Source organism: Callithrix jacchus, chromosome 12, assembly GCF_049354715.1.
Source record: "Callithrix jacchus isolate 240 chromosome 12, calJac240_pri, whole genome shotgun sequence".
Taxonomy (NCBI): domain Eukaryota; kingdom Metazoa; phylum Chordata; class Mammalia; order Primates; family Cebidae; genus Callithrix; species Callithrix jacchus.
The window spans coordinates 10,939,083-10,961,864 of record NC_133513.1 but is presented as its reverse complement, the minus strand read 5'-3'; the positions used below and the strand labels follow the sequence as shown (position 1 = coordinate 10,961,864).

Below are 22,782 nucleotides of genomic sequence, written 5' to 3'. Positions count from 1 at the left end.
TACCATTAACATGAGTACCACATATGCTTTATCACATTCTAGTTTTGATGCATTTCAAAGTTAACTGCAGACATCAATATCCTTCCCCCCAAAATATTTACAGCCTGCATGAAATTAAGCACTTGTTAATTTTTTTTTTTTTTTTTGAGATGGGGCCTCACTCTGTCACCAAGCTGGACTGCAGTGGTGCAATCTTAGCTCACTGCAACCTCTGCCTCCCGGGTTCAAGTGATTCTCCTGCCTCAGCCTCGTGAGTAGCTGGGACTGCAGGCGAGCACCACCACGCCCACCTAATTTTTGTATTTTTAGTAGAGACAGGGTTTCACCATGTGGACCAGGATGGTCTTGATCTCCTGACCTTGTGATCCACCCGCCTTAGACTCCCAAAGTGCTAAAAATGTAATTTCTTTCTTTTCTTTTTCTTTTGAGAAGGAATCTTGCTCTGTCATCCAGGATGGAGTTCAGTGGTGCCATCGTGGCTCACTGCAACCTCCGTCTCCCAGGTTCAAGCAATTCTCTTGCCTCAGCTTCCTGAGTAACTGGGGTAACAGGTGCAAGTGACCACGCCTGGCTAATTTTTGTATTTCTAGTAGAAGCGGCATTTCACCATGTTGGCCAGGCTGGTCTCAAACTCTTGACCTCAAGTGATCTGCTCCCCAACCTTGGCCTCCCAAAGTGCTGGGATTACAGGCATGAGCCACTGCACCTGGCCAAAAACAGTAACTTCATATGGTTCAATCTAAACACAATAAAGTCTAGGTTTCTGTTTTTGCCAGTTTGTCTATTCATTCATCTGTGTATCCTTCTCTCCCTCCATCTCTCCATGCATCTTCTCTTCCTACCTATCCATTTTCCGTCTATCCATCCATCCACCTTCCCATCCATCCATCCATCCATCCATGCATGCATCCAACCATCCACCCACCCACCTCCCACCCATCTCTGGGAGATCTCATGCACATTCATGGTTTCCAAACATGATTCAGTATCCCCAGATCCTCTCCCTGGTTCAGCAGGGTGTCCTGCATATCAAGTGCAATATATTCTCACAGTCATCAACTTCTCTTCACTGCACCTACTTCCTTTCCCATGTTGAGCATCTCCCTTAACAGACCCACCACCTACTCATTTGTTCAAGCCAGAAACTCAAGAAATCTGATTCTTCCTTTCTGGTATCTTCCCTCACCACCACGCCACAGACTTTGACTTCCTCAGTAGCTCTGGATTCCACCCTCTCCCTCTTCTCTTTCCTCCATCCTTGTTCAGGTACCCATAGTTTCCTACGTGGACAGCTGCCCCCACCTCCTGATGGCCTCCCAGCCACCATCTCACTTTTCCTTTGCTTGTTCCACAGATTTTTATCATGAAATATTTGGCCATGTTCATGATGCAGGGGAACTGGCACTTCATTCATTGCTGGCAGGAGAGGAAATTCATACAAATGTCTTGAAAAGCAATTTGTCAAAATCTGTAAAATTGTAAGTGCACAAACCATTTATTCCTAGCATAATTCTACTGAAGGAATTCGTCTCATTGATATAAACTGAAAATAACCTAATTGTCCATCAGTGGGAACTGGTTAAAATAAACTCGGGTGCATCCATCACGCAAAATAACCTGCATTCAACGAAAAGAATGAGATGGCGCTTTATGTACTGACGTGGGAAAGTGATTAACGTCGGTTGCTGGTTGTAATAAATGTTGGTCTTCTCTCTTGTTTTGAAGACCCCTGTAGAAACCACTGAACCAGAGAGTGAGGTAAACACAGCAACACACTTTGGAGGCTTGGAAACTTGAGAGAATCCAAGAGGGTTGGCACAAGAAAGGCTAGTCCTAGTTTCTCCTCAGAGGTGAAGGTGCTCGCTCCTGAGCCTCTCTCCTCATCTCTCCTCATCTCTCCTCCTCTCTCTCTCTCTCTCTCTCTCTCTCTCTCTCTCTCTCTCTCTCTCTCTCTTTCTCTCTCTCTCTCTCAGGGTCTCACCCCGTCACCCAGGCTGGAGTGCAGTGGTGCAACCACGGCTCAGTGCAGCCTCAACCTCCTGGGCTCAATCTTTCCACTTCAGTCTCCTGAGCAGTTGGGAGGCCACAGGCATGCACTGTCATGCCCGGCTAATGTTTTCATTTTTTTGTAGAGATGAGGTCTTGCTATGTTGCCTAGGTTGCTTATGAACTCCTGGGCTCACGTGATCCTGCCACCTTGCCTCCCAAAGTGCTGGCATTAAAGGTGTGAGCCAGCATGCCCAGCCTCTCATCTAAGAGCCTGTCCATACCTCCCCAGGTCATTCCGAAGATCAAACGTTGACATGGAGGTAAAAATGGCATGCAAAAGTCCATCTTGCTAAACAAATGAGAGTTATTGTAATTCATCTGTCTTCAGGGTTTACTCAGCCCCCTTCGAAATACTGAACATCCCTAACATATGTAACAAAAGCTATAACCTTTATTTGTGTTTGAACACCTATTTTGTGCTCAAATTTGTGTACAGAGAAATTTAAGATAAATTCCTTTGAGCACCTAGGGCTGAGCTACATACTTTCCATATATTATCTCATTGATCGAAACAGTGCTGTTGTGCTAGGGATTTCTGCTTCCATTTCACAGATATTGGGCACACAAAGGCTGACTGAGTTTGGTGGCTCACGTCTGTAATCCCAGCACTGTGGGAGGCTGAAGCAGGCAGATCATTTGAGGTCAGGAGTTTGAGATCAGCTTGGCCAATATGGAGAAACCCCATTTTTACTAAAAATACAAAAATTAGCTGGGCATGGTGGCATGCACCTGTAATCCTAGCTACTTGGGAGGCTGAGGCAGGAGAATTGCTTGAACTTAGGAGTTGGAGGTTGCAGTGAGCCAAGATTACACTGCACTCTAGCCTCGGTGACAGAGTGAGACTCCATTTCAAAAAAAAAAAAAAAAAAGAAAAGAAAAATAAATATAAATGCGAATCACATGTGCTAATTAAAATTTTCTAGTGGTGACATCAAAAAAGAATAGAAGCAAATGAATATCTTCTAGAACACATGGAAAAAGACAAAAATTAAAAAAAGATAAATGCATTTAAAAATAAATCAATAAAAATAAAGAAATTAATGTTAATTCTATTTAACCTGACTTGTCTTCAAAATCTCATCATTTCAACATGTAATAAATTAGCATCAAACTAATTACTATGAAAACTAATTAGTGAAATGTTAATATTTTGATATCCTTCTTGGCATACCACACCTTCGAAATTATATGCTTTTTTTTTCTTTATTTTGAGACAGAGTTTTGCTCTTGTTACCCAGGCTAGAGTGCAATGATGTGATCTCAGCTCACTGCAACCTCCACCTCCTGGGTTCAAGTGATTCTCCTGCCTCAGCCTCCTGAGTAGCTTGGATTACAGGCTCGCACCACCATGCCTGGTTAATTTTGTATTTTTAGTAGAGATGGGGTTTCTCCATGTTGGTCAGACTGGTCTTGAACTCCCCATCTCAGGTGATCCGCCCACCTCAGCCTCCCAAAGTGCTGGGACTACAGGCAGGAGCCACATCTGGCCCAGATGTGTGTTTTATGTGTACAGTACATCTCTGTTCAGACGAGCCCCATTTCAGGCGCTCGGTAGCCAGGTGTGACTCATTGGAGAATGTAGCTTAGGTGGGACTGACATATACCCAAAATGAGTCTAAATCTTGAATAACAATACTGGTCCCTGTTTATTGAGCACCTGCTGTTTATTTTCCTGAGTTTGTGGAGTAGGTGCTCTTATAAGTTACTGAGGGAAAAATAAAGCCCGGGGAGTTTAGGAACACGCCCAAGATTGCGGAGCCACTGACCTGGGGAACTGCAGTTTGAACCAAAGCCCAAAGCCCGTTCAACAACCTGGCTTCTCCTGATCCTGCCAATGAATGCGGAATAGTCTATTACCTGTCAGTCACGTGTCTATAAAATTTAAACCCCTGAGAAAAGAGTCTAACTTGTGGCACTTAATCGTAAAGAAGTTGATTGGTCATGTGCACTGGCTCGCACTTGTAATTCCAGCACTTTGGGAGGCAGAGGTGGGAAGATTGCTTGAGCCTAGGAGTACAAAAACAGCCTGGGCAACAAAGTGAGACACCCCTTCCCCGGCCATCCCCCTTCCCCCTGCCACCCCATCACTGCCATCCCTGTCTCTGCAGAAAATACTTAGCCAGATGTGGTGGCATGCACCTGTGGTCCCAGTTACATGGGAGGCTGAGGCAGGAAGATCTTTTGAGTCCGGGAGTTTGAGGCTGCAGTGAACTATGATCACGTCACTGTACTCTGGCCTGGGCAACACAGCAAGTCTCTGTCTCTTGAGTTGAAAAGTATGTAACTAATTCTGAACTTCTTACCAGTGTGAGACCTTAAGAACTGATAATAAACCGAACAAGTAATTTCTCTCTCCCAGAGGGGCTCCCTTTGTCTAGATGGAATGACACTTAGAGGGAATGATGGAGTTCAGGTTTCCACTCTCCAGAGCAGCTACTTGTTGGAACACAAGGTGGACTTCATTCTTTCACGGACTCACATCTCAGGAAGGCCACTGGGGCCAGCATTCTCCTCCTACTCAGGCCGACTCTGACCACTGATTTGAATTATAACGTGCAAGTACTGGCTAGATTCTCGTGGAGATGGGGATGGTGAGTTTCATGAGTTTTATGACTGGTTCTGAAATGATAACCCGGGGCTGTCAATATCCCTAACTTCTGGTTGGGTGCAGTGGCTCACTCCTGTAATCTCAGCACTTTGGGAGGCCAAGGCTGGAGGTTTGCTTGAGCTGAGGAGTTCAACACCAGTCGGGACAACATTGTGAGACTCCCGTCTTAACAAAATAAATAAAGTTTTAAAAAAGTTTCCTAATTCCTGGCTGGAATGCACTGGTGTAAGTCCAGTGAGCTTTTTGGTTCCACAGTGTGGCTGCTATTTTAGAAATGTAAGCTTCTCTCTTGCCTTTGCAAAGTGGCATAAAGGTAAATCACATTTTAGCTCTCAGTTCTTGAACATAACCACAATTACATGGTCATCAGCTTGAGGGTGAAATTAGGGAAGGGAGGAAGAAAAGGGACTATAATTTGCCCCTAAAATGTCTCTAACTGCGCTGGGCACATTGGTTCCTGCCTGTAATTCCAGCATTTTGGGAGGCTGAGATGGGAGGATCTTTTGAGCCCAGAAGCTGGAGACCAGGGCATAATAGTGAAACCCTGTCTCAGCTAAAAGTTAAAAAAACAAAAATTAGCCTAGCATGGTAGTGTGTGCCTGTAGGCCCCCTACTAGGGAGGCTGAGGTGGGAGGATAGCTTGAGTCTGGGAGGTTGAGGCTGCAGTGAGCCACGACTGCACCACTGTACTCCAGCCTGGGTAACAGAGGGAGACCCGGTCTCAAAAAACAAACCAACAAAAAAGTAATTATTCTGCTAGATCACCATGGGCATTGCTCACTAGCACAAGGCGAGAGTCATCTTCCAGCCTCCACTCCCCTAGCCTGTCACTTCCTAGCTCAGTGGTGGCTCCCAGCCTTTCATGAGCCATTTGGGACCCTGCGTAACCCACCTCTGCCTGCCTCTGTTTCCTGATATGCCACCCCACCCATCCTGTCCTCTGATTCCTGGAGGGCACAGAACTCTGCAGGGCCTTTGCACTGGCCGTTCTCACAGCCCAGTCTGCTTCCCTCATCCTCCTTGACTAAAACCTAGGAATCAGTCAGGTCTCAAACATTCCACATTATCTCTTCAGAGACGCACTTATAAACCTTCTTGTGAAAATACAATGATCTCGCTGTCATTTCTTATAGCTCCTTGTGTAATTCTTTCCATTCATCACAGATTTTCCATTACACATTTATTTGCATTGAGTATCTTTTTTTCTTTGAGACAGGGTCCTGCTCTGTCACCCAGGCTGGAGTGCAGTGGAGCAATCTCAGCTCACTGCAGCCTTCACCTCCCAGGTTCAAGTGATTCTTGTGCCTCGGCCTCCTGAGTAGCTGGATTACAAACACACGCCACCATGCCTAGCTAATGTCTGTATTTTTAGTAGAGATGGGGTTTTACCATGTTGGCCAGGCTGGTCTTGAACTCGTTGCCTCCAGTGGTCCACCCACCTTGGCCTTCCAAAGTGCTAGGATTAAGGCATGAGCCACCATGCCTGGCCTTTTTTTTTTTGAAACAGGATCTCACACTATTGCCCAGGCTGGAGTATAGTGGTGCAATCACAGTTCACTGCAGCCTTACCTTCTGGGCTCAAGTGATCCTCCCATCTCAGCCTCTTGGCTCAGCTACAGGTGTGTGCCACTAAGCCTGGCTAATTTTTTGTATTTTTTTTTGTAGAGACAGGGTTTTGCCATGTTGCCCAGACTGGTCTCAAGTGATCCACCTGCCTCAACCTCTCAGGGTGTTGGGATTACAGGCATGAACCACTGCACCCAATATGACTATCTTTTTAATGTATGCCTTCCATGCTAGCCCCAGAGATGGACTGCGCAGGGCCTGGCACACCCGACAGGAACACTGAATATTCCAGTGAATTTTTATTATTTCCATTTTACACATGAGGGAGCTGAGGCCTTGGAAGAAACGGCTCTCCCCAAATGACAGAACTATAAAACAAATTATTGCAATTCCACTGTGTGCAAATTCATAGTCCAAGGGCACCGAGGCTCTACTAAGAAACACGGGATAATGGCTGTTGCACAATCATACTCAAGGAATAGCATCATTTGGGCTATGAAATCTGACTTCCCTCTTAATTGCTTTGTGAAACAGAGGATGTGTGTTAGGTGTGGAGTCAATCTGCTCTCTTTGAAATGAGATCCAGAACAAAAAAACAACCAACCAACAAACCAACCACCAACCAACAGACTGCCTGGGAGTTCAGCCATCTGCCCGTCTGATCTCAGGCCTGAAAGCCAGACCATCACCCCCAGCTCTTTCTCTCCCAGCAGACACTGCTGGAGAGTATCTGAATCCAGCCCATTTGGAAAACAACATAAAGAGATATTAAATATTTTGACCCCAAGAAATTCCAACTCAGTGTTACAGCTCTTTTAGAATTTGTCTAGCGGGCTTTCCAGACTTTACTGGAAAGTATGTTTGGCTCTGTGTCCCCACCCAAATCTCATCTTGAATTGTAATCTCCATGTGTCAAAGGAGGGATCTGATGGGAGGTAACTAAATCATGGGGGCAATTTCCCCCATGCTGTTCTCCTGGTAGTTAGTGAGTTCTCATGAGATCTGATGGTTTTAAAGTGGTTGTTTCCCCTGCATGTGCATGCTCTCTCGCTCCTGCCGCCTTGTGAAGAAGGTGCTTGCTTCCCTCCACCTTCTGCCATGATTTTAAGTTTCCTGAGGCCTTCCCATGCATGTGGAACTATGAGTCAATCAAACCTCTTGTTTATAAATTACTCAGTCTCAGGTAGTATCTTTTTTATTTTTTTTGAGACGGAGTTTCGCTCTTGTTACTCAGGCTGGAGTGCAATGGCACGATCTCGGCTCACCGCAACCTCCGCCTCCTGGGTTCAGGCAATTCTCCTGCCTCAGCCTCCTGAGTAGCTGGGATTACAGGCACGCGCCACCGTGCCCAGCTAATTTTTTGTATTTTTTTTAGTAGAGACGGGGTTTCACCATGTTGACCAGGATGGTCTCGATCTCTTGACCTCGTGATCCACCCACCTCGGCCTCCCAAAGTGCTGGGATTACAGGCGTGAGCCACCGTGCCCGGCGCTGAGGTAGTATCTTTATAGTAGTGTGAAAACGGACTAATACACTCCCCCGTCAAAAAAAAAAAAGTCCTAACTCTAGAAATTTAGCTAATGCAAGCAATACTACATGAAGGAATAGTTTTATGCTCAGAGATGCTCAGAGATGCGTGGAATTTAAAGAGCAGGCCAGGCACAGTGGCTCATGCCTGTAATCCCAGCACTTTTGGAGGCCGAGGTGGGAGGATCACTTGAACACAGAAGTTTGAGACCAGCTTCAGCAACATAGTGAGACCCCGTTTGTATAAAAATTTTTAAAATTTAAAAAAAGAAGCATGCCCAAAACCAACAAACAAAAAAACAGTGTAAATGACCAACGACAGAGGATTGCTCCAATAAGGTGTGGCACAACAACTTGATTATATGGCAGTTACTGAAAACTTGTAAAAAGACAGGGAAGTGATTTTCGAAGCCATGTATTGACAGAGATAAAAAGAACATAAACTTTTATATGCAGTCTGGCTATAATTTTTTACAGGCACAAAAAAAAAAACCAAAATCATAAACTGATACATGATAAAGGAAGGCTGGAACGAAATGTGTTTTCTGTTTAACACCGTTGCATCTTGAGTATGAGGCTATGGAGTGGCCGTCTAGTGGTTTTCACTTTTTGTAGTTTGCGATTCTTCATTAATAACCTGTATGATTAATTTTATCAAATGTTTGAAGAAAAGCATTCTCTAGCATTCTCAAATTATATGCACACAGAAACTTCACCAGAGTATGAGAGTAACTTCAGTGGATGGCAGTCCAATGTGTCCAGACATTTAATTATAGGAAAACAGCTACCGAGTAATTTGACATGGCATTAACAGAGAGCCCCAGAGGCACCTGGAAATTGATCTGTGTTCAGTTTGGTTTCCAAAGGTGTGGAAAGAGGAGATGAGCTTCCAAACAGACTATTAAAAAAGGAGCATAAGCTTTCTGGCATTGAACCAGGTCAAATTGGATTCCAGTTCTCAGGTGGAAATACTTAAAGTTGAAAGTAGGTCAGCACATTCAGGGAGTTTAGTGCATTGGCAGTGGACACAAAGGAAGGCTTCTCAACTCAACCCAAGGTAGTGGAAGAAAGGAAAGCTCACGGTTAAGAAGTCTCAAATTTCTGGAAGGCCAGGACAGAGGATGTTCTCGAGGCTCTGTGCCCTGGGATGCAGACTCTAGGCTAAAAATTCACAATGATGGCCAGTGGCCTGAATTTTTAAAATAAAGCTTTATTGAAACACAGCCACACCCATTCATTCACACCCATTCATTCATGGCTGCTTTGCGCTACCATGGCAGAGTTGAGTAGTGGTGAGAGAAACGACATGGCTCACATGCCAAAATATTGATTGTCTGGCCCTTTAGAGAAACAGTTTGTCCCTCATGTAGACATTCCAAGCCTTCAAACTATAGGTCTTTTCTATCTTCCTAATAACAAACTCGTGATCCATTTCACTCAATTTCAAGCAGAGTTCAGTTTTTAGAGAACGCACACACACCCAAGCCACTTTTGCCCTCAAGACACCACCTCATTTTTCTAACATGTCAGCAACACACAAAGAGCACGCTTTTCCAAAGTCAGCATTTGCTGCCCACCTAAATGTTCTATTATTTACCAACATTTGTAAGACTTTTGCTTGAAATTATCTTGCTTTTCTTTTTTGACCATCAAAGCTACTGCAAATCAGCATCTTGCTTTTTAACAGCAGTAAAGTTTTTTTTTTTGAGACAGAGTCTTGCTCTGTCACCCAGGATGGAGATCAATGGCATAATTTGGCTCACTGCAACTTCTGCCTTCCAGGTTGAAGTGATTCTCCTGCCTCAGCCTCCCGAGTAGCAAGGACTACAGGCACCCATTGTCATGCCCAGCTAATTTTTTGTATTTTTAGTAGAGACAGAGGTTTCACCATATTGGCCAGGCTGGTCTTGAACTCCTGACCTCAGGTAATCCACCTGTCTTGGCCTCCCAAAGTGCTGGGATTATAGGCGTGAGCCACTATGCCCGGCCCTTAACACCAGTAATTTAAGTGGAAACTTTTATATCATTATTGTATCTAGAAAGCCAGTATCCCTTCCTATAAATATAAGATACCCATAAAAACAATGCATTGACAACAGAGAGGTATTCTTTAACTCTGCCTGGATCCTGGGGTGTGCACGGGGCTCTCTATGCCACTACATCTTCCTGGCACCCTCTGGTGCATCACACCTAGTCCAGTACATCCTGCTGGCTCCACCTTGAAAACCGATCTGGAATCTGCCCACTTCTCCTGCCTCTGTCATCTCCCCTGTGATCCAAGCCCCCAGGTTCCTGCTGTGGTGTCCTAAACATCAACCTGCTCCTGTCATTGGCTGCAGTCTGTGTGCAATCAACACAGGAGCCAGAGTGGTCTTTTGCAAAAGTTAGGTCAGGTCACACCAGTCCCCACTCTGGTTAACACCCTCCAATGGCCCCCGGATATGGTTTGGATCCATGTCCCCACCCAAATCTCATGTTGAAATGTAATCTCCAATGTTGGAGGAGGGGCCTGGTGGGAGGTGACTGGATCACGGGGGCGGGCTTCTTTCTCATGAATAGTGCCGTCCCTTTGGTGCTTTTCTTCTGATAGAGTTCTCATGAAATCTGGTTGTTTAAAAGAGTGTGGCCAGGTGCGGTGGCTCATGCTTGTAATCTCAGCACTTTGGAAGGCCGAGGTGGGTGGATCACCTGAGGTTGGGAGCCTGAGACCAGCCTGGCCAACAGGGTGAAACCCCGACTCTACTAAAAATACAAAAATTAGCTGGCCATGGTGGAGCATGCCTGTAATCCCAGCTACTTGGAAGGTTGAGGCAGGAGAATTGCTTGAACCCAGGAGGAGGAGGTTGCAGCGAGCTGAGATCACACCACTGCACTACAGCCTGGGTGACAGACCAAAAAAAAAAAAAAAAACCAGAGTGTAGCTCCTCTCTGCTGTCTTTCTTCCTCCTGCTCTGGTCATGGAAGATGCCTGCTCCCCCTTCACTTCCTGCCATGGCTGTAAGTTTCCCGAATTTCCTGACGTCTCCCCACAAGCAGAAGCTGCTATGCTTTCTGTACAGCCTGCAGAACCATGAGCTAATTAAACCTCTTTTCTTTATAAGTGATCCAGTCTCAGGTATTTCTTTATAGCAGTTTGAGAATGAGGCCATATACTTCCATCCCAGAGTGACAGCCAATGCCAACAGAGTGGCCTCCAGGAGGCTCACAGGTCCCCCCTACATCTCCACCTCCACGTCCTTCCCCTCCCTGACACCCTCTCTTGCTCTGTCACATGGGGCCCCTCCTGCTTGAGACTGACCCAAGAGCCCGTTCCTGCCCTTTCCACTGCCCAAAAATCTCTTCCACAGAGACCCGGGGGCTCCTGACCTGTCTTCCTTCCTGTCAGGTCTTGGCTGTCTGATTTTCAATTGCACCCCTGCCTTCCTTCTCCCCTCCTGTGCCCCTCCCTGCCTAACAGGTATCCCTTATTTTACTTCGGTCTCCCCAACATTGCTGGGAGGATTCAGGATCCCTGATTACAGAGCTCCATGACTACTGATCTTGAGATTTATGGAATAATGCAGCAACCATCAGTATTTTAATTACACAAAAGAAAAAACTGAGGCACAGCGCTTTGGGAGGCAGAGGCGGGTGGATCACTTGAGCCTAGGAGTTTGAGACAAGCCTGGGCAACATGGTGAAACTCCATTCACTGCACCAGCCTAGGCAACATGGCAAAATCTTGTCTCTACAAAAATTACAAAAAAAATTAGCCAGGCATGGTGATACACACCTGTAGTCCCAGCTACTCAGGAGGATGGGGTGGGAGGATGGTTTAAGCCCAGGAGGCCAAGGTTGCTGAGGAGCCCAGGAGCCAAGATCACATCACTGCATTCCAGCCTGGGTGACAGAATGAAGCCCTGTTTTATTTATTTATTTATTTTTGAGATGGAATCTCCCTCAGTTGCCCAGGCTGGAGTGCAATGGCATGATCTCAGCTCACTTTAACCTCTGATTCCCAGGTCCAAGTGATTCTCCTGCCTCAGCCTCCCGAGTAGTTGGGATTACAGGCACCTGCCATCATGCCTGGCTAATTTTTGTATTTTTGTAGACATGGAGTTTTGCCATGTTGGCCAGGCTGGTCTTGAACTCCTGACCTCAGGTGATCTGCCCACCTTGGCCTCCCAAAGTGCTGGGATTACAGGGTTGAGCCACTGCGCCTGGTCAATTGCAGCACTATTCATAAAAGCCAAAAGAAGGAAACAAACCAAAGGATCCATGAGCAGATGAGCAGATAAGAAAAATGTGGTCTCTCCATACAACAGAACCAAGCAGTTGCTGAAGGAGGGCCAAGCACTCAGCTACTCTCAACCACTCCTCTGGCAGCAGACAAGGTTGAGGCCCTAGAACCATCAGAGAGAGTAGGGTCCTGCTGATCCCTGGATTTTGGACTTCTGGCCTCTAGAACTGTAAGAGAATAAATTTCCATTGTTTTGAGTCACTCAGTTTGTGGCAATTTTTTGCAGCAGCCCCAGGAGGTGAATGTATGATCTCAATGAGTATTTTTACTGATCATGTCATTTATTACTAAATCTGCAATTTACAAAAGATCACCTCCTGCAATTTAAAACTTGCACAGGGCCAGGTACGGTGGCTCACATCTGTAATCCCAGCACTTTGGGAGGCTGAGGCAGGTGGATCACCTGAGGTCAGGAGTTTGAGACGAGCCCGGCCAACATGGTGAAACCCTGTCTCTAATAAAACTACAAAAAAGTAGCTGGGCATGGTGGTGTGTGCCTGTAATCCCAGCTGCTCTGAAGGCTGAGGGGGAGAATTGCTTGAACCCAGGAGGTGGAGGTTGCCAGTGAGCTGGGATTGTGCCACTGTACTCCAGCCTGGGTGACAGAACAAGACCCTGTCTCCAAAAACAAAACGAAAAACTTGCACAGGAGGAAAGGGAGGTTCAAGTTCATACATCGTCACAGGGGCTCAGATCTGAACCTAGGCACTGACTGCAATTGCACGTGTCTGGACTGTTCCAGGCATTTCCAGGTCATCCTCTCTTCCTGTCTCCACCTGAATCCAAGCTACTTCCACTTGTAATTGGCTGTGGCGGCCTCCTAAGTGGTCTCCCTGATGCCATTGAGGTCTTCTTCAATCCACTTTGCACGGAGCAGCCAGAGGGATTGTGTTAAAGTGAAGCACATCATGTCACTCCTTAGTTAATAATCGACCAAAGGTCTCTAATTGCAGAGACAATAAAACCCACCCTTCTAATGATGACCTCAAGTCCTCCCAATGCCGGACCTGCCATGCATCTGCCGCATCCCTGCCTGGAGTGAGCTTCCCCCCAGGCCTGAAATGACTGTCTCCTTCCTCGGCTCAAATCCTACCTGCTCGGAGCAGCCTTCCTTGACCTCAACTTAAAGTAGTCCCACTGCTTTCAGATCAACGCATTTTATTTTTGTCACCGTTATCCACCTCTTTCTCATTTGTTCATGATTCATCAGTCTCTCTCCACCAGCATGCAAGCTCCTCGCCTCTTGTTCGCCTCGATTTCACAGTCGATATGCGATGTAAGTTACATGCTGAGTGTTTGTAATTCCCTGGGACAGACACCTCTGGGGATGGGAGCAGTAGGCCAGTTTTCCAGGAGGAAAAATTAAAATCAACAAACGATTGTTCAACTGGAGCTTCCCCAACAGGGCAAGTGGACGGCCCCGGCTGTCTAAGACTAGGCTTCTCCGATCTGCCCCCGAGGGCACCTGGCTGCTGGGAACACTTCCTGCTCACTTCTGTGATGGTCCTGTGGGCCTGTCAGTATCTGTAGACCAGAAGGGCTGGCCAGAGCTCAGGGACCACAGCTGGGCTGCTGATACCAAACGTCTCTCTCTCTCTTTTTTTTTTTGAGACAGATTCTTGTTTTGTCTCCTAGGCTGGAGAATAGTGGCATGATCTTGGCTCACTGCAACCTCCACCTCCTGGTTTCAAGTGATTCTCCTGCCTCTGCCTCCTGAGTAGCTGGGATTACAGGTATGCACCACCACACACAGCTATTTTTTATATTTTTAGTAGAGAAGGGGTTTCACCATGTTGGCCAGGCTGGTCTTGAACTCCTGACCTCAAGTGATCTGCCTGCCTCAGCCTTCCAAAGTGATGGGATTACAGGAGTGAGCAACCATGTCTGGCCTGATCTCAAACTTTCTGAGACCTCCTGGGCAGAGGGCAGCCTCCTTCCCCAAGGTCCTCCTGCACGGCCACCCTGGTCTTTCTTTAATCCTGCTGTGTTCCCAGTGCTGTGCTGAGTCCTGGACAGAATGGAGTGCAGCGGTAGGAACCTGAATGACAGAGGAAACGGGGCCTAGGTGTTAGGGTCATGGGCTGTGCACTCAGACCTGGGTTAGAGTCCCAGCTCTGTCCTGTACTATGGCTGCAATCTTCAATAAGTTACATAATGGAAGGTTCAATAACTAAGAAATCTCCTTGGCTTGGGGTGGGACCCACTCCAGAGGCTGGACACCTTCTTGTCTAAGATGCAGGAGAGAGACTTAAAGCACAAAGGGACAATCAGCTCAGAGATCCCTCATGGTCCCAGGTTCTAAGGTCCTGTGCAGTACTTGACTGTCCTCGCCCTCAGGTCAACTGCTTCACCCCAAGAACTGGCATTGAGCTGGTGTCCTGGAGTCAAACCATTCAGTTCAGTTACCACTGAAAACTGCTCTGTATCTCTACCGACTTCGAGTGCTATGCATTCTGAGACTTAACATCACTCCAATGCAAAGAAAATTCCTTCCCACTCAGCAGATGAGAAAACTCAGGCAACGAAAGGCGAAAGGCCCTTTGATGGATCAGGCTTTGTCGACATTCACCCTATGCGAACTGATTTCCTGACACCCCTGATGCTCTGAAACATCTTGTGATATAGTGGAATAGTGCCAGTTTGCAGACTGAGAAGCTGAGGCTGAGATAAGGTTAAGCAAAAGGCATCCTATTTTTGCCATAAGTAAGTGGTGGTTGGAACTGAACCAGGTCTGTCTGGCTGCCTAGTTTTTCTGTAGAATCATGAACGAAGGGCTTAGGGGTGATTCTGCAAAGGTGGAGAAATACAATCTTTACACTCAGTTTGCTCCTGTGGAAAATTAAAACTACAGCAAGGCACTGGCCTCTTATCCCAACCAGTATGAAGCATCTGCTTCTCATTCCAGGCTTTTAGCAGAAATCTCTGCAGAGTTCTGTCTCCCTCCCACAATGCCAAGTGGGGAGATGTCCGGTAGACTCAACACTCTCCCACAACTGTGTAACTTTGTCATGCTGCTCTTACTTCTACAGGACGTCCCCAAACAAAGCTGGGGCTCTCCAGAACTCGAGACCCAGAACGAAGAACTGAGCTCATGGGAACACAGTCCCTGGCCAGACAAGGGCGAACACTGGTGTCCCCAGGTACTAATGACTCATCACTTCTCAGGCTTGCTGGCCCAGTGGTTCCAGCAAAACGCTGCCAGCTGGGCCTGACAATCAAGTGAAACGTTGCGAATGGGGAGGAAGTCGGAGAAGGCAGAGTGTAGGCGGGAGCACAGAGCTCTCTGTGTGTCCAAAACTGGAACTCAGGTGTTAGGACATGGCGGCCTGCCTTCCTTTGCCTGTGCTTCCTTCTTATCTGCCTGGACGCAGCCCAGAACAGACACCTAAAGTCACCCTAGGAATGTCTCAGCCTTGAGAACGCACGATCACGGCCAACTCCACCCTCCACTGAAACTTCAGTCCCTTTTTTTCAGCAAAGAGGCAATGGAAATTGGGAACCACAAATCAAAATCTTTCAAAGCTGGCCCTAGGTGCAGTAGCTAATGCCTGTAATACCAGAACTTTGGGAGGTTGAGGTAGGAGGGTGGCTTAAGCCCAGGAGTTCCAGACCAGCCTGGGCAACATAGTGAGACCCCGACACTACAAAAAATAAAAGGGTTAGCCAGGCAAGGTGGTGCATGCCTGTGGTCCTAGCTACTCGGGAGGATTGCTTAAGCCCAGGAGCTCAAGGCTGTTGTGAGCTGTTGATCGTACCACTGCACTCCAGCCTGAGCAAGACCCTGTCTCAAATACAAAACAAACAAACAAATGAAAGACGTGCAAGGTGAATGCCTGTAAAGCCGGGGAACTCTGAATAAAAGGGATGGACTGTATCCGTGTCAGTATCTTGGTTGTGATATTGTACTCTACAGGTTAGTAAGATGGTGCTGTTGGGGAAAACAGGATGAAGGACACACAGGATTTCTCTGCATCATTTCTTAGAACTGTGTGTGAATCTACGCTAACCTCAAAAGAAAATAATTACTTAAAAGAATGGGCGAGGTGGAACGTAATGAACTCTCCAAGCAAATTCAAAACAAGCTGGGCATGGTGGCTCATGCCTGTAATCGCAGTACCTTGGGAAGCTGAGGCGGGCGGATCACTTGAAGTCACGAGTTTAAGACCAGCCTGGCCAACACGGCAAAACCCCGTCTCTACTAAATATATAACAATTAGCCCAGTATGGAGGCACATGCTTGTAATCCTAGCTACTTGGGAGGCTGAGGCATGAGGTTCACTTGAATCCGGGAGGCAGAGACTACAGTGAGCTGAGACCGCGCCACTACACTCCAGTCTGGGTGACAGAGTGACACTCAGAGTCTGCCTCACAAAAATAAAAATAAAAATAATAAAAATACCTAAAAAGAGTATTCCTTTGAATAACATGGGTTTGAACTGCATGGGTCCATTAACGTGGATTTTTCCCCACGAATATACTGGAAAAGTTTTGGAGATTTGTGACAATTAGGAAACTCAAAGACAAACTGTATAGCCTAGGAAACATTGAAAAAATTAAGAAAAAGCGAGGTCTGTCCTAGATGCATAAAATGTACATAGAGACTAATCTTAGTTAATTAACTGTTTATGTTACTAGTAGGCTTCAGGTTAGCAGGAGGCTATTAGTAGAAAAGTTTTTGGGGAGTCAAAAATTATAAAGTTATACATGGAGGCCGGGCGTGGTGGCTGACTCCTGTAATCCCAGCACTTCGGGAGGCTGAGGTGGGTGGATCACCTGAGGTCAGGAGTTGGAGACCAGCATGGCCAACATGGTGAAACCCCGTTCTCTACTAAAAATACAAAAATTAGCTGGGCATGGTGGTGGATGTCTATAATCCCAGCTACTGGGGAGGCTGAGGCAGGAGAATGGCTTGAACCAGGAGGCAGAGACTGCAGTGAGCCAAGATCGCGCCACTGTGGACAATAGAGCGAGACTCAGTCTCAAAAATAAAAAAAAAAAGTTATATGTGGATTTTTGACTGTGCAAGGGTGTTGGTGTCTCTAACCCCTGTGTTGTTCAAGAGTCAACTGTATACACCAAACCTTCCCAACAATTTCTCTGAGAAAGTTAATTCAAGTAAAATATTTACATATTCATTCAACAAATACGGACCACATGTTCACTTTATGCCATATCCCGGAATGATGCTGGGGGCAGAGAAAGGACACAGGCATCCTACATCCTTAAGGAACTCACGGTCTAGTGCTGGAAGCAGAAATGCATGGGGAATTACAACAGAGAGTGGTAAATTCAAGTGAGAAGGAGGCGTGGGGCAATGACCTCCCCAAAGAGAAGTGGGCAACCCAGCCAGGGGAAGGGGGAAGGCTTCCTTCCTGAAGGATAGGGGACCAGCCCAAAACAGAGGAACTGTCTTTCTGGACGAGACATGCTTGAACAATTTTAATTAGTTCAGACGGGAATTTCAGCTGAATATAATCTTTTTTACTTTTTATCTTTTAGAGATAGGGTCTCGCTGTGTTGCCCTGGCTAGAGGGCAGTAGTGCGATCAAGGCTCAGCGCAATTTCAGCCTCCCACCATCAGAGGAGCCTCCCAACTCAGCCTCTCAATTAGCTGGCACTACAGGTGCATGCCACCACACCGGACTAACTTTTAAATTTTTTGTAGAGAAGGGGTCTCACCATGTTGCCCAGGCTAGTCTCTAACTTCTGGCCTCAAGTGATCCTCCTGCCTCAGCCTCCCAAAGCACTGGGATTATAGGCGTGAGCCACTGTGTCCGGCTGCTGCATATAATGTTGGTTTCCTCATCTGTAAAATGGTGATGAGAATAGGACCTACCTCGAAGGCTGTTGTGAGGGTTAAATGATAATCCATGGCAGGTGCTCAGAACAGTGGAAAGGGTTCCTGTGACCTTTTCTTCCCTATGAAAAGCAGGGCCCTGAGCAACCTTTGCATTACCAGAATTGCTTTCGGGGTTGGCCCAAGTGTGGTCAGCTTCATGTCTGGGTATCCCTCAGTGCTGTGGCTCAAGTTGGGGGAAAGGAAACAGAGGAGTGCCTCTAGCCTCCAGTTGAAACTTTAAAGGGACTTTCCTGGCAACCCTGGAAGAGCATACCCCATTTTATAACCTTCTCCAGGTTAAAGATTACCCATCTTGGTAAAATTCAGTAACAATTTATTATCTCCTACAAAACACCTTTGGATCCGGTGCAGTGGCTCACGCCTGTAATCACAGCACTTTGGGAAGCCAAGGCGGATGGATCACCTGTGGTCAGGAGTTTGAGACCAGCCTGGCCAATGTGGTGAAACCCCATCTGTACTAAAAATACAAAAATTAACCAGACGTGGTGGTGTGCACCGGTAATCTCAGCTACTCAGGAGGCTGAGGCAGGAGAATTGCTTGAACCTGAGAGGTGGAGGTTGCGGTGAGTCAAGATTGTGGCACTGCACTTCAGCCTGGGCAACAGAGTGAGACTCCATCTCAAAACAAACAAACAAACAAAAAGAAATACTTTTGGATCCTTTAAAGGTCTGAGCCAAGCAAAGCTCTCCTTAATGGTAGTGGGGGAAGTGTTCATTCAATCAGCCGGGCAGCAAAACCCCTGCACAAAGGGCATGAGGTTTGCATGTTTGCTTGCTCCTTCAAGATAGAAATGCAGATAGTAAGCCCAGGTGCAGTGACCTTTGGCATACTGTGTGCAAAGAAGTGAATTTATGAACATGCTCCATTCCCATCTGGAAGAAAAGAATACAACGTGGCAAGTGCTAAGAGCTTCAGGCCCTTTTGGGGGGATTTTCCTCTCAATCCCCCTAGCAAAAAAGTTATGAGTCTGCAGTATTGAAATGTCCTGGAATGCAGCTTCCAAGAGGCAAACCTCACCTGCTTTACTGCCTCCTTCTTAGCCATGTCGCCGAGAGCATTTTATGGACTCTATTTATTTACTTATTTATTAGTTATAATGTGGTTTTTTAGAGATAGGGTCTTGTTCTGTTGCCCAAGCTGGAGTGCAGTGGTGTGATCACAGCTCACTGTAGCCTGGACGTCCTGGGCTTAAGCGATCCTCCCACCTTAGCTTCCCAAGTAGCTAGGACCACAGGCATGAACTGTCATGCCTGGCTAATTTTTAAATTTTTTGTAGAGACAAAGTCTCTCTATGTTTCTCAGGCTGGTCTCTAACTTCTGGCCTCAAGTGATCCTCCCAAAGCACTGGGATTACAGGTATGTGCCACCACGCCCGGCTAATTTTTGCATTTTTAGAGATGGAGTTTCACCACATTGGCCAGGCTAGCCTTGAACTCCTGACCTTGTGGTCTGCCCGCCTTGGCCTCCCAAAGGGCTGGGATTACAGGCATGAGCCACCGCACCTGGCCTCACTCTATATTTTTGAAAAGGAAAAAAGTACCACAAAAATCTAGAAAATTATAGAGTTGGAGACTCTTATATTTGCCCTTTGGAAGCTGTGTGGTCTTAGGCAAGTGAGGTAAGTTCTCTAAGCTTCTGTGTTCTTATCCATAGAATAAGAATCATGCCTCCAAAGGTGATGAGTAGAGATGATGGTGAATGAGGAGAAACAATTCAAGTTCACAGCACTGTGGCTGGCACCAGGCCCCTCCTAAGGGACACTCCAGCAGGCAAGACACTCGCCAGGTTGGGGAGAAGACGGTTCCAGACCTGAGATGGTGCTAGGCAGATGCTGCTGCTGGCAGAACTCGGGTTGACTGCACAGTAAAACTGTTGCTAGCGAAATGAAATATTCAGTGCCAGGACTGGGGGATGAAGGTAAATAAAACTAATATGTCACTCCAGGGGTTGTCATACACATTCTTCTCCTGCTAAGAAGCAACCCAATTTTGCTGAAAAGACTCTTGGAACTCCCCTTAACCTGGAAGATTTAAGGTGACTCTTGTTATTATTCTTAGGATAGTTGTTCTAGGTATAAAAACCAGCTCTTGAATATCATTTAAAGGCCTTGAGGTCTGGTCCCCACCACCTTTCCAATTTCCATGCACACCACCTTCCCCTGACTCAGGGTTTTACCACGAGGATCTAGTGTCTGTCCCAGGAAAGCTTCTACTCAGTCTTTGCAGATACTGTTGCCACTGCCCAAAATGCTCTTCCCTTGCTTCTGATTCCTTCTTTCTTTTTTTTTGTTGTTGTTTTTGAGACAGAGTCTTGCTCTGTCACCCAGGCTGGAGTGCAGTGGCAGAATCTCAGCTCACTACAACTTCCACCTTCCAGGTTCAAATGGTTCTCCTTCCTCAGCATCCTGAGTAGCTGGGATTATAGGCATGCACCACCATGCCTGGCTAATTTTTGTATTTTTAGTAGACGAGGCTTTACCATGTTGGTCAGGCTGTTCTTGAACTCCTGACCTTGTGATATGCCTTCCTTAGCCTCCCAAAGTGCTGAGATTACAGGCATGAGCCACTGCACCTGGCTAATTCTTTCATTTCTACTCATACTTTTGATATCCCTGAACCTGTCCCACCAGATCAAATCTTTCTCTTAGCACCCTACATAGCTCCCCTTTGTGGCCCCATCATATTCACATGTTACCTCTATTTGTGTAATTATTTGGTTTATGTCTTATCACTTACAAGACTATATACTTCTTAAGGTAGGAGCTGGGTATATGATTAAACTTACATTCCCATCATGATGCCATCTGGCACTGTATTGGAAGCCCAATACATTTTCGTTGAATTATTAGTAAGTCTTGATTGGTGCAGTCTCTTTAGAGGCCAATGAGGCAATGACTATCATATTCTAAGGCTACAGTGGTCAAGACATGGTATGGGGGCAAAGATTAAACACACCGATTAACAAAACTGAACAGAGAATAGAAACACATACATGAATATACAGACACTTGATTTTTGACAATGGAGGTAGTGATGCTGGGCCAAATAAACTACCCTTATAGAAAAAAATTAATCATGATCCTACCTAATATAATACATAAAAATCAACGGCAGGTGGATGGTAGAGATAAATATGAAAGGCAAAACATGAAAGCTTCCAGAAGATGAGGAAACAATACAAATGACCTTGAACTTTTTAAATAGGACACAAAAAGCATTAACCATAAAAGAAGACCAGGGACAGTGGCTCATGCCTATAATCCCAGCAATTCGGGAGGCTGAGGTGGGAGGACTGCTTGAGACCAAGAGCTTGAGACCAGCCTAGGCAACATAGTAAGATCACATCTCTGCAAAAAATAAAAAAGTTGGCTAGGTGTGGTGGCTCATACCTATAATCCCAGCACTTTGGGTGGCCAAGGCAGGAAGATCACTAGAACCCAGGAGTTCAAGACCAGCCTGGGCAACATGGGGAAACCCTGTCTCTACAAAAATTATACAAATTAGCCCAGCATAATGGCTAGTAGCATTCCAGCTACTCGCGAAGCTGAGGTGGGAGGACTGCTTGAGCCTAGGAGGCAGAGGTTGCAGTGAGCCGTGACTGTGCCACTGCACACCAGCCTAGGCAGCAAAGAGAGACTCTATCTCAAAAAGAAAAAAAATGAATAAACAAAAGTTACAGATAACAACACAGATAAATGCTACAGATGTTATGGTGTACACAAGAAAATGGATGCAAAATAACATGATTAAAAAACCAAGCAAAGCACACTCTAATGGTGAAGGATGCATTGTTAGCTGTTCTCTGGTGGTGAAGCCCTTCCTTATTGGCCTTCTCTAGTGGTCACCAGAGAAAGGCAAGGAAGGATTCTCCATGAGTGATAGGATGGGGCCACCCCAGGACAGTGTGATGAAGAGGAAGGACGTGAGGAAGTCTGATCTTCTTGGCTGGCTGTAGTCTCCTTCTTGACCTGGTTGCTGGTTATAGAACTGTTAGCTTCATGAGAATTCACTGAGCTGTTTTTCTTGGTTTTGTGTAGGTTTGCATATACATGTTATATTTCCTAAGAAAACAGTTTACAAAGGCATTTAAATAAACACCTTCCTTTTGATGTAGAAATTCTACCTCTAAAAATTTCTCCTACAAAAATATTTGCGCATGTATGAAATGACTACCTACACAGTTGTTTGCAGTGGCTTCCTTTGTAATGGCAAAATATTACAAACCACCTAGAGGCCCATCAGTAGGGATTGGAGGATAAATTAAGTCCTCTGCCCCGTGGAATACTCCACAGTCATGAGAAGGGATGAGAAAACATCTCTGTGATACATTAATGATTAAAAAAAAAAAGTGCAGGCCAGGTAAAGTGGCTCACGCCTGTAATCCTGGCACTTTGGGAGGCTGAGATGAGTGGATCACCTGAGGTCAGGAGTTCGAGGCCAGCCTGGCCAACATGGTAAAACCCCTTCTCTACTAAAAATACAAAAATTAGCTGGGCGTGGCAGCACATACTTGTAGTCCCAGCTACTCGAGAGGCTGAGCAGGAAAACTGCTTGAACCGGGAGGTGGAGGTTGCAGTTAGCCAAGATCGTGGCATTACACTCCAACTTGGGGGATGAAATGAGACTCTGGCTAAAAAAAGAATAAAATAAAAATAAAAAAGCAAAGTGAAAGTGGTGACCATACACACACACACACATATATGTATATATATGTATATGTGTGTGTGTGCGTGTGCGTGTGTGTGTGTGTGTGTGTATATATATATATATTCAACTTTTGGCCAGGTGCAGTGGCTCATGCCTATAATACCAGCACTTTCAGAGTCCGAGGTTGGAAGGTTGCTTGAGGCCAGGAATTTGAGACCATGCTTGGCAACATAGCAAGACCTTGCC

General features: G+C 46.1%; 1 protein-coding gene and 1 non-coding gene across 2 annotated transcripts in view; one reads left to right on the top strand and one right to left on the bottom strand.

Annotated features, from left to right (window-relative positions):
• The window catches only part of ABAT (4-aminobutyrate aminotransferase), a 114,083-nt gene that overhangs the window by 77,398 nt on the left and 13,903 nt on the right, over positions 1 to 22,782 (bottom strand). The window lies entirely within an intron of this gene.
• Positions 7,023 to 7,082, top strand: LOC118146551 (U7 small nuclear RNA). The gene has a single exon (XR_004732407.1). It is a non-coding gene; the product is annotated as a U7 small nuclear RNA (small nuclear RNA).